Consider the following 13194-nt stretch of genomic DNA (forward strand, 5'->3'; position numbering starts at 1 on the left):
AACTGTGGAAAGAACAGAGATGTCTTTCAACAGATGAAAGGATAAAGAAGATGTGGTCCATATTACTCAGCCATCAGAAAGGATGAATATCCAACTTTTACATCATCATGGATGGGACTGGAGGAGATTGTGCTGAGTGAAATAAGTCAAGCAGAGAAAGTCAATTATCATATGGTTTCACTTACTTGTGGAACATAAGGAATAGCATGAAGGACATTAAGAGAAGAAAAGGAAAAGTGAAGGGGGGAATCAGAGGGGGAGATGAAATATGAGAGACTGTGGACTCTGAGAAACAAACTGAGGATTTTAGAAGAGAGGGAGGTGGGGGTATGGGTGAGCCTGGTGGTGGGTATTAAGGAAGGCACGGATTACATGGGGAGCACTGGGTGTTATATGTAAACGATGAATCTTGGAACCCTACAACAAAAACTAATGACATATTGTATGGTGACTAATATAACACAATAAAAATTGTCTTTAGAATAAAATTAAAATTGATTAATGTAATGTATCATATTAATAGAATAATGGACAAAAACTCACGATCATCTAAATAGATAAAGAAAAAGCATTTTTAAAAATCCAATACCCATTTATGATAGAAAGAATGAACAAACTGTGAATGGAAGTGTGCTTCCTCAACCTGACAGGACATTTATGTAAAGCCACGGCTAGCGTCATACTTAGTGATTCAAGACTGAATGGTTTACCCTTAAGACCAGGAATAAGGCAAATATTTATGTTTTCATTTACTTCTATTTCAACATTTTACTAGAGGTTCTAGCCAGGGGAATAAAGGCAGGAAAAAGAAATAAATAGCATCTGGTCACAAAGAAGAAAGTAAAATTTTCCCCATTTACAGATGACCTGATGTCATTTATTGAAATTCCAACAAATCCATGGAAAATATTTTAGAATAAAAACAGGTTCAGCAAGGCTGCAGAAAAGAATATAAAAATACAAAATTCAATTGAATTTCTATATAATAGTGGTTCCTCAAAAATTAAACATAGACCTACAATACAATCTTACAATTCTGCTCCTAGAGTATACCCCAAGTAATTGAAAGTCAGTGTTTAAATAAAAACTTGAATGCAAACATTCACAGCAACCCTATCCACAATAGTGAAAAGGTAGAAATTACCCAAACGTCCATCAATTAATGAATGGATAACCAAAGAATGATGTATCTATAAAATGGAATATTATTCAGCCATAAAAGTAATAAAGTACTGATACTTGCTTACAACACGGAAAACAACATGCTAGTTGAAAGACACAAAGACCACATATTGTATGATCTAATTTATATGAAGTGTCCATTAAAGGCAAATTTATAGAGACCAAAAAGAAAACATTAGTGGTTGCCTTGGGATGGAGGTAGGAATAAGGAATCAATATAAACATAAATATCTTATTAGGATCATTAAAATGTTCTAAAACTGGATCCTAGTGAGTTGACTAATTTAGTAAATTTACTAAAATTATTAAATTTTAGGCTTAGGTGGTAAATTTTATGGTATGTAGATTAATCTCAATGTATGTTTTAAAGAAGGTATCATTCAGATCTCCATTTTTCAACCACCTAGTCAACAGTACAATTAAGCCATGGCTAGAAGATCAAGAACTACTGATTCGCAAAGTTTTTATGTTACTCATTATAGAATCAAAGGAAGAGCACTCACCTCTCATATAATTCTTTCCAAATACTCAGTGGAGGGGTGCCTGGGTAGTTCAGTGGGTTAAAGCCTCTGCCTTCAGCTCAGGTCATGATCCCAGGACCCTGGGGTGGAGTCCTGCATCGGGGCTCTCTGCTCAGCAGGAAGCCTGCTTCCCTACCTCTCTCTCTGCCTGTCTCTCTGCCTGCCTGTGATCTCTGTCAAATAAATAAATAAAATCTTTAAAAAATACTCAGTGGAAAACATTTCAAGAAGAGGAAACTATTTGAAATTTATCTTTTTTTTACACCATAAATAGGAAAAGCTAAGATAGTCAGGTCTTTAACTGGTCAATAGGACACACCTGCAAAGAGTTGGTAAGTAAATGCAAAGTTACAGATTTGCAGAACAGGTACTGCTTAATGGTTACTTTGAGCCACTGTATTTTTTTTTCCTTTTGGTAATTTTAATACTTAACTTAAAAAAAATTTCAAACTTTATTAGATGTTGTCAAAATAAACAGATAAATTTGGATTGCTCAGCAAGTTGATTTAATTTTTATTTTTACTTTAAAACTCTTATTTAATTCCAGTTATTAATGTACAGTGTGATATTAGTTTCAGGTGTAGAATTTGCTGATTCATTACTTACAAACAACACTCAGTGCTTGCCACAAATGCCCTCCTTGATATCCATCACGTATTTAACTCATGTACCCATCCACCTCCTCTTCCATAACCCTCACTTTGTTTTGCACAGGTAAGAGTCTGTTTCCTGGTTTGCTTCTCTTCCCCCCCCTTCCAAAACGTTCATCTGTGCTGTTTATTAAATTCCACTTATGAGTGAAATCACATGGTATTTGTTTCTCTGACTGACTTATTTTGCTTAATGTAATGCCCTCTAGCTCCATCCATGTCATTGCAAATGGCAAGATTTCATTCTTTTTTTTTAATGGATAAGCAATATTCCTTTGTATATATACACCATGACTTTTTTTTTTAATCCATTCATCAGTCAGCAGACTTTTGGTCTCTTTCCATAATTTGGCTATTGTTGATAATGCTGTTATAAATATCAGGGAGCATGTATTCCTTCATGTCAGTATTTTTGGTATCCTTAGTGTAAATACTTAATAGTGGAATTGCTGGCTCACAGGGTAGTTCTATTTTTAACTTTTTGAGGAACCTCCATACTGTATCCTAGAGTAGCTGGACCTGTTTGCATTTTCACCAACAGGGTAAGAGTGTTTCCCTTTCTCTGCGTTCTTGCCAACACCTGTTGTTTACTATGTTCTTAATTTTAGCCATTCTGACAGGTGTGAGGTGATATCTCATTGTAGTTTTGATTTGTATTACCCTGATGCCGAGTGATGTTGAGCACTTTTTTATGTGTCTGTTAGCCATCTGGATGTCTTCTTTGGTAATATGATCTATTCATGTCTTCTACCCATTTCATAATTGGATTAACCAGGTTTTGGGTGTTGAGTTTGATCAGTTCTTTAGAGATTTTTAGATACTAACCCTTTATCAGATTTATCATTTGCAACTATCTTCTCCCATTCTGAAGGCTGCCTTTTAGTTTTGTTGATTGTTTCCTTTGCTGTGCAGAAGATTTTGTCTTGATGAATCTCTAATAGTTCATTTTTGCTTTTGTTTCCCTTGCCTCCAGAGACATATCTAGTAAGGATTTGTTATGGCCAACGTCAAAGAGGTTGCTGCCCATGTTCTCCTCTATGATTTTGATTGTTTCCTGTCACACATTTAGGTCTTTTATCCATTTTGAATTTATTTTTGTCTATGGTGTCAAAGACTGGCCCTGTTTCATTCTTTTGCATGTTACTGTCCATTTTCCCCAACATCATTTGTTGAAGACACTTTTTTCCATTGAATATTCTTTCCTGCTTTGTCAAAGATTAGTTGACCATATAGTTCTGGGTCCATTTATGGGTTCTCTATTCTGTTCCATTAATCCATGGGTCTGTTTTTGTGCCAGTATCATACTGTTTTGATCACTACAGCTTTGCAATACAACTTGAAGTCTGGAATTGTGATACCTCCAGCTTTGGTTTTCTTTTTTCAGAATTGCTTTGGCTATTTGGGGTCTTTTGTGGTTCCACGCAAATTTTAGGATTGTTTGTTCCAGCTCTGTGAAAAATACTGGTGGTATTTTGATAAGGCTTGCATTAAATGTGTAGATTCCTTTGGATAGTATAGACACTTAGACAACATTTGTTCTTCCAATCCACGAGCATGCAGTGCTTTTCCATTTCTTTCTGTCATCTTCAATTGCTTTCATCAGTGTTTTATATAGTTTGCAGAATACAGATTTTTTATCTCTTTGGTTAGGTTTATCCTAGATTATCTCATAATTTTTGGTGCAATTGTAAATGGGACTGATTCTTTGATTTCTCTTAATGTTGTTTCATTATTGGTGTAGAGAAATGCAACAGCTTTCTGTACATCAGTTTTGTATCCTGCAACTTTACTGAATTCGTGTATCACTTCTAGCAGGTTTTTGGTGGAATCTTTGGGTTTTCTATATAGAGTACCGTGTCATCTGTAAATAGTGAGAGTTTGACTTCTTTCTTGCTGATTATTTAGATGGCTTTTGTTTCTTTTTCTTGTGATTGCTGAGACTAGGTCTTCTAGTACTATGTTAAATAACAGTGGTGAGAGCAGACATCTCTCTCGTAGAGGATAATAGAGGAAAAGCTCTTAGATTTTCCCCATTGACAAAAATATTTGCTGTGGGTTTTTCATATGTGGCCTTTATTATGTTGATGTATGTTCACTGTATCCCTACTTTGATAAAGGATTTTATCATGAATGCATGTTTTACTTTTTCAGTTGCTTTCTCTGCATATATTGAAAGGGTTCCATAGTTCTTATCCTTTCTTTTATTAATGCAGTGTATCATGTTGATTGTGTTGCCAATATTGAACCACACTTGCAGCCCAGGAATAAATCCCAGTTGATCAAGATGAATGATACTTTTACTGTTGTTGGATTCCATTTGTTAGTATTTTGTTGAGAATCTTGCATTCATGTTCATCAGGGATATTATCCTATAGTACTCTTTTAGTGGAGTCATTGTCTGGTTTTGGAATCAGGGTAATTTTGGCCTCACAGAATAAATTTGGAAGTTTTCTTTCCATTGTGATGTTGTGGAGTAGTTTGAGAAGAATAGGTATTAACTCTTTAAATGTTTGATAGAATTCACCTGTGAGTCCATGTGGTCCTGGACTTTTGTTTGTTGGGATATGCTTGATTATTGATTCAATTTCTTTGCTGTTTATTTGTCTGTTCAGGTTTCTTTTATTTCTTCCTGTTTCAGTGCTGGCAGTTTATACGTTTCTAGGAATTTATCTATTTCTTCTAGGTTGTCTAATTTATTGGCATCTAGTTTTTCATAACATTCTCCTATAGTTGTTTGTATTTCTGTAGTGTTGTTGTTATTTCTCCTACCTCATTTGTGATTTTGTTTATTTGGGTCCTTTCCTTTTTGGTAAGTCTGGCTAGCAGTTCATCAATTTTATTTATGTTTTTAAGGAACCAGCTCCTGATCTCACTGCTTTGTTCTATTGCTTTATTTTTTAAATTTTAGTTTCTATGTCATTTATTTCTGTTCTAAGGTTTATTGTTTCCCTTATTCTGCTGACTGTAGGCTTTGTTTGTTGTTCTTTTTCTAGTTCCTTTAGGTAAAAGGTTAGGTTTTTTTATTTGAGATTTTTCTTGGTTCTCAGGGTGGACCTGTATTGTGCTATACTCCCCTCTTATGACTACATTTGCTGCATCCCTAAGGTTTTTGACCATTGTGTTTTCATTTTCATTCGTTTCCATATTTTTAAAAAATTATTCTTTGATTTCCCAGTTGACTCATTCATTATTTAGTAGCATGTTGTTTATCCTCCATGTATTTGTGGCGTTTCTAAATTTTTTCTTGTAGTTGACTTTTAGTTTCATTGCATCATGGTCAGTATAGGTGCATGGTGAGGTTTCAATCTTTTTGTATTTCTTGAGGCCTGTTATATGACCTAGTATGTGAACTATTCCGGGGAATGTTCTATGTGCACTTGAAAAGAATATGTATTTTGAGAGGGGAGTTAGGATGGCAGTGTAGCAGGAGGACTCTAGGCTTATCTCATCCCTTAACCACAACTAGATAACTATTGCATCATTCTGTATACCCAAGAAATTGACCTGAATACTGGCAGAACAAACTGCAAAACTAAAAGGAGAGAAGAGACCACATTGAATAATGTAGGAAGTTTAGAGTTGTGGTTTTGAGGAGAAACAAACTGCGGGTGCTGTGGAGGGGAGGGAACCCTGGTCATGGGGAAAAATGAGAAAGAGTCGAACACACAGGGATATGCACAGGGAGAACACTTTCCCAAAGCCATTGGCTGGGAAAATGAGAAGGGCTGATTTCCTTGAGTTTTATAACCAGCAAGGCTCAAAGACTGGAATTTTGAAGGTTGGCAAGCTTGGCTGATTTAGAGCCTTGAGGGCACTGTCCTACTCCTGGAGAGAAGGCTGGTGTACAACCCCAGGGCAGATAGTGTGATCTGATGATCACCTAAGGAACATGGGGAGAGACCATTCACTCTTCTTGAGGTGCATGTGTAAGAGGTGGTGTTCACAGAGATGCCTCTCCAAGGACAAAAGAGCTGGCAGACAACATTTCCCTCCCCTGCATAGGTGCAGACACCTGCTGAGGCTGGGTAACCTGAACACTGACTGTTTAGTCTGCTCTTTCTAATGATTTTTTATTTGATTTAAAGAGCTGCACATAGTCAAATTCCCAAGTTTTTGTACTTGACAATGTGAAGTTTGCCTTGTTGGAATTTCTATAAAATATGGCCAAATTGCCTTCTGACCTTATCTCTCTACTCTTTTTTAGGCACACTGGAAGTCTTCTAGTTCCATGTTTCTTCCTGACAAAGAACATTTGCACGTGCATCCCAGGCACTTCTAGGATGTTTTCCACTCTCACCTCCATCTTCCTTTTTAACTAAGTAAATCCTACTCATCCTTAAGGTGCCAACCCCAGTATTGAATAAAGTTTCTTTGCCAGTGGTTCTTACAAAAAAGTATATTCCTTTACTTCAAAGTTCTTATTTCAGTTTTAAAATATATGTTCATAATCAAAGTGCTTTGTTGAGTACTGTAAGTTTCATGAGGAAAGAGTCAAAGTCTCATTTTGCTAACTATGACATTCTCAATACCTAGCACAGTTCCTGGTGCATAGTAAGTGCTAAACAATAGTATGTTGAATTAATGAATTGATTCACGGACAAACGTCCATAGTTAATTCAGTAATTTCTACTTTTGCCATAGCAATCCAGATTATACATTGAATCATGGGTTTAAATTAAAAGACATGGCCTTCCAATATAATAATAGCTAATATTTATTGAATATTTATTTATATCAGCCACTATTTTAAATGTTTTATATGCATTTCCTTTAATTCTCCTTCAAGTTCTATGAGAATGGTACCATAATTATTCTCATCCTACTGATGGAGAAATTGAGGTAGGTCTTATTGTTAGCAGGAGGGGAAGCTTGGATTTAATCCAAGGCAGTGTACTTCACACTCCATGCTCTTAAATGTTAAACTATTTTTCAGATGGGGAAATTGAGGCCCAGAAGGGAGATGATTTGTCCAAGTTTTTATAACCAATTTAGTGGCAAAGCCAGGAATAGAACCTAGGTATCTTGTTTAATAATTTGTAACCTTTAACTACCTCACTCTTCCACTGATAATAAATTAAGTCTATTAATGAAACTATTATGCATATCATTGTATGTATTATATGCAATAGTAAACATGTTAAATATGATGACTTAATTTTATCCTTATTACTGATAATAAATTAAGTCTATTAATGAAACTATTATGCATATCATTGTATGTATTATATGCAATAGTAAGCATATTATGTTAAATATGATGACTTTTAATTTTATCTTTATTTTTTTAAAGATTTTATTTATTTGACAGAGTGAGAGAGCGAGCACAAGCAGTGGGAGCTGCAGGCAGAGGGAGAGAGAAAAGCAGGCTTCCTGCCAAACAGGGAACCTGATGCAGGGCTTGATCCCAGAACCCTGGGATCATGATCTGAGCCGAAGGCAGACGCTTAACAGACTGAGCCACCTAGAAGTCCTTAATTTTATCTTTAAAATGACATCTTTCTTCAAATAAAGATCAAAGACTCTTTAAACTACAAGTTTACACATTTTCTTAATTTGTAGCCTAATGAAAAAAACCCAAATGCTTGAGGGTACGGAGCTGGAGTGATTTCTAAGGAATCAACATAAGCACTGTTAGGAAAATGCTGTTCAAGTCTGTTAAACAATAGCAAGTGCTGGTAAGTATTACCCAACTGCCCACTTGGTGCTGAATTCACAAGTGTAATCTTCAAAAGAAGACTATGGGAGCAATAGTCTTGTTATACTAGGGTTTTGGGGGCAGAGACTATGGGATACAGATATATTAATTTGTCCCAAATCATGTAGCTAGTAAGTGGTGGATCAAGGCTCACACTCAACTCTGATTCCATAATAGGGGAACAGTAGAAGGTGAGAAACTGGTTGTTGGGAGAGGTATTTTGTGATATTAGTTCCTCCATAACAGTAGATGGAAGTTTTTTCTTTTCAAGTACTTACGAACAATAAATCATTAGTTACTTTATATGTAATTATTCAACTTAAATTGATCAGTGAATATTTTTCTATTTCAATTATTTAATTTTACCTCCATGTTTTATCTCTGGGCTCCTAAAGAGGAGTTATATGCATTATTTATTTTTTATTTTCTTAGCATCTAGTACAATACCTGATACAGAATCAAATATTTATTGATAATGGATAATGCCAGTATTAATATTTATCATCCTATTTTTGAAGTGACATAGACAATACAGTTTATGCTAGAAATAAATGTCTTGAGTTAGAGACATGGGCTTTTGATGGGGCAAGCCTGACAGTCAGCTCTGGTGAGGGTCTTTGAAAACTATTAGTTGTGTGTTCTTAAGAAAGTTTATTTCACCTGTGTCCCGTTTACTTAAATGTAGAATAGGGAAACTACTTCCCTTGCAAGATGGTTGTGAGAAATGATAATTCATGTAAAGTGCCTGTCACAGAGTAAACAATAAATAAATGATAGTATTATCTATGTCAGTGGAGAAGAGGAGATAGACTAAGAAACTCCACTATGAGTGGAGAAGATGTTTTGGGAAATTGATGCCCTTCATACAGAAGTTCCTACTTTGTGAATCCTCCAAAATTTTATTAAAAAATTTGAGTATGTTCATTTTCCTGGGGTAAAGACCCATTAATTTCATTAGATTATCAAAGTGCTATGTAACCTGAAAGGTTTAATAACCACAACTTTAATTACTTCAAATAGAATACCATGTTAAAACAATGTCATAATCACTCTTCCTCTAAACTAAGTCCATCAAAAGCTCAGCTCCAAGACAGGTCAAATGTCTTTAGACAAAGGACCTACCATCTTCACTGTAAACCCTGGTACTTTCTCAACTTTGGCCAAGAAAGAAAAAAAGGGATGTAAGACCACTGTGAAGAGAAAGGAACCACTCATCTATACCAACCCTACCATTACTTTATTTCAAGAAAATCTTTTTTAGGGCCACGTTCACCAAAATATACTTCTGAATCATGCACAGCGTGAAGAATATACATTGGTTATCTCCATCACATAAGGAAGTCATAGAAATTGGGAGAAAGCCTCAGAGCATTAGACGGGTCCAATCCTGAGGGTTTAAGCTGCTCTGCCTATCATTCTTTGTCCTCCCCCACTCCTCTAGCCCTGAAATTCAACACTTCTTTTTACTGTTTAAAGTAAGGGTTTGAAGCTTGGCTTGAGTCTCTTATGGTCCATGATGAAAAGAAAAAGATAATATAGTGCCGGAGTGCCTGGGTGGCTCAGATGGTTAAGCATCTGCCTTTGGCTCATGTTATGATCTCCAGATCCTGGATCGAATCCTGCATTGGTCTCAGACTTCTGGATCAGTAGGGAGTCTGCTTCTCCTTCTCCCTTTGCCTCTCTCCCTACTCATGCTCTCTCTCTGTATCAAATGAATAAATAAAAAAATCTTTAGCAGCCTTTTGACAGATTCTATTGAGTACAGCAGGTGTACCAGGAAGGAGCACACATTGTCACACCCAAGAAAAGGGAGGTTTTTGCAAATTCATAACTCACCCCAAGTTTCAAATTATTTGTTGCAAAGCCACCATACTTTCATTAATTGAAGTTCTACAGAAGATACTAGTGACCTAAGCAGAGTTGCTTAGCTAAGTGTCAAACTAATGAGATAGTATTAAAGAGAATTTCTGGTGTCTTTTTTTTTTAATTTACATTTGAAGGAAAACAAGTTCAGATCTTTAAACATGAAAGAGAAAACTTTGACTTATACTAGTATTCAGTCTGGTCCCAAACTGCCAATGATATTCAAATTTGCATATTCTGCATTTTATTCACAGAGAGTACTCTCATAGAGTGATCTTTGCTTTGGTACATTCAACTCTCTTAAAACTTCCCTAGTTCAAACTGCTCTGTTCCTTGTCTAAAATGACGTTATTTTTTTTAAAGGGAAAAGAAAAAATAAAATGATATTAAGGCAAAAAAAATCTTTAAAAAAAGACAACACTGCATATTTAATAAAGCACTGTCTCATTGTATTTTGGTATTAAAATGATCTTCTGTGGAATTAATAATAGCTTTTTCATAGTTTTTTGAAATGACTTCATTAAACAAAATAAAAAGTTGACAATTCTATAGAGACTCCCCTCTCCATTTCTTTCTCTTTATTGAAACTTTCCAGGATATGAAAACCAAGTCTAGAAATTGCTGAATTAGGACAATGTTGCAATAGTCCTGGTGAAGTACCATGAACTGTTAAATTAATGCAGTGCCAATGGGGATAGAAAGGCAGGAGAACTGAGAGGCACCAATTAAACGAGCAAATGGAGAGAAAGGAGTTGCTGATGAATCTTAATCTCTGGCTTGGATCACTAATTGGATGAATGGCAGCATCATTCACTGAGTTAAAGCACACTCAGAGGATAAAGGGATTATGAAATGATCTTGAATAGGTAAGTGTGAGGAACTTGAAGAATGTCCAAGTGGAGATAGCCAGCCTATAACTGGAAATATAGGCTAGGGACTCAGGAGAGATTCTCAAAGATCTAGGTGGTAGTTGAAGTGGTGGAAGTGAATGAGATCATTCAGTGAGAATGGAAGGCTACTCTCTCATACAGATTTTTCAATTTCTTTGAGTAGTGATATTTAAAACCAAGGAAGTGACTGTTGGCTTATGTATGCCACAATGACCAGGGCTCCAGGCTCTTATGAGTGGTTCTCATGATCTGGGCACTTGGGAGCAAAATCCAGCTTTTCTATATATACCAGATTTTAAAATACTGAGCCCAGTGGGGATAGAGCTTGGGCAAGTACTGATTAAAGGAGACAGGGTCTTTGGGTGGGTGGTAAATGATGCAGGAATTGTAGAGATTTATGGAAAATCTGACATTTTGGGGGTACCAAGCAAATTAGCATTTATTACTTTCAATAAACAAGTTTTAACACTTTGAGAGGACTACATCTCTGCAAAATCCATCTAGACCACAATACAAGGACACCATCTTTTCTCAGGTCTTTGAAGATGGGACGTACTAGAAAATGATTCCCCAGTTTGAGGGGCAGAAGAATCCTATGCAAAAAAATCTAGCCCAGTGTTTCTCAAACTTTAACATGCTCACAAATTATCTAGGAATCTTGTTAAAATTCAGATTCTGATTCAGTAGAACTGGTGTAGGGCCTGGCATACAGCATTCCTAATAAGTTTCCAGATAATAGTAATGCTGTTGCTCCTACTCAAAGTGTTACTCAAGGCAGGGTTAGAACTTTCTATGGCAATTTAACATTGATCAATGGACTTGTCTTAAATAGAGTACCAAGTCTTTGCAATTCTTTCCTTTTTCCTTGTTATGTTTGTTTTGAAATGTAATTTTACATGTTGAATCAAATACATTAGGGTTTTTATTTTGTATATCTTATTTTCCATTTCAATTTTAAAGAAATTTATTCCTATTGTGTTTTATAATAGTATCAGTTTGTGATGGACAGAGAAAAAAAATCGGTCCCTCACCACAGATAGTTTGAGAAACACTGCTCTAGACAACAAAGAACGTTTTTTTAAAGTTTTTATTTAAATTCCAGTTAGTTAACATACAGTGTAATATTAGTTTCAGGTGTACAATATAGTGATTCAACACTTCCATACATCACCCAGTGCTCATCACAACAAGTTAACTCCTTAATCCCTATCACTTATTTAACCCATCCCCCCACCCACTTAACCTCTGGTAAATATTAGTTTTTCTCTATAGTTAAGAGTCTGTTTCTTAGTTTGCCCCTCTCTCTTTCTCTCTCTCTCTCTCTTTTCTTCCCCATTTGCTCATTTGCTTTGTTTCTAAAATTCCACATATGAGTGAAATCATATGGTATTTGTCTTTCTCTGACTGACTGACTTCACATAGCATAATACTGTCTAGATCCATCAATTTCTAGACAATGAAGAACTTTTTATTTGGGACATAGAATTTATTTAAAAATGGTTTGATTTGTTACATATGATTCCAAAGCAGTATTTTTAAACTTTTCTTTTTATTTATTCCATAAACAATAACAAAACTCAGCTAGGTACATTATGACAGTTTCACCATACACTCAGTCACAAATATTTAAAACCTTTGCAACAAGAACAACAAAACCAGAGGTGTTACAAGAATAATTTACAAGAAAATCTATAAAACAGCAAGAAGCTCACAAATGTTCATTTTCATTTGCACAAGATCACTACACTCTTTCACAACATGTTTTGTGTTACAAAATTCCCAACAAAAGTGTATTTTTTTCTTTGTATTATGGTTTCTAAAACCAGAAACTTTGAAGTAAATATCCTTTTATTAGCACCCAGTGGTGCAGAAAAAGGAAAACTCTCACATACAGACACTTCACAGCACTTTTCTAAGAAAAATATACACTTACAAAATATGTTACAAATTGGCACACTTAAAAATATACAAGATTTTGTAGGCGTCTTAAGAGTGATCCTTAAGCTTTATACTTCAATTGACTCTACAGATTATTTATAAAGCTTAACTCTGAAAAGAAAAGGCAAACAATTTCCTAACATTTTAAAGTTGCAGTGTCATATGTCAAACAGAAACTTAAGTTACATTCATAAAAAGGGCCTCTAACATATTTATTTTGAATTTCCTTAAATGTTTAAAGGGCTTGGGAGAGGACAACAATGGAGATAATAGTTTCTTTAGCACCATAAATCAGTATTTTACCAAAGAGGTGCATTCAGTTTTATGGAAATTAAATTAAGAACTAGTACATTCAAAACTGTAGGCAGCAAACTCTAGTCAGTGCTACAGGTATCCCAGTAGAGCATTTTAAGCTTTCTACCCTCCTCACTGGGAGTCAAAAACAAAAGCCCTCT

This window comes from Lontra canadensis, unplaced genomic scaffold, assembly GCF_010015895.1.
Source record: "Lontra canadensis isolate GAN:19392208 unplaced genomic scaffold, GSC_riverotter_1.0 scaffold192, whole genome shotgun sequence".
Classification (NCBI taxonomy): Eukaryota; Metazoa; Chordata; class Mammalia; order Carnivora; family Mustelidae; genus Lontra; species Lontra canadensis.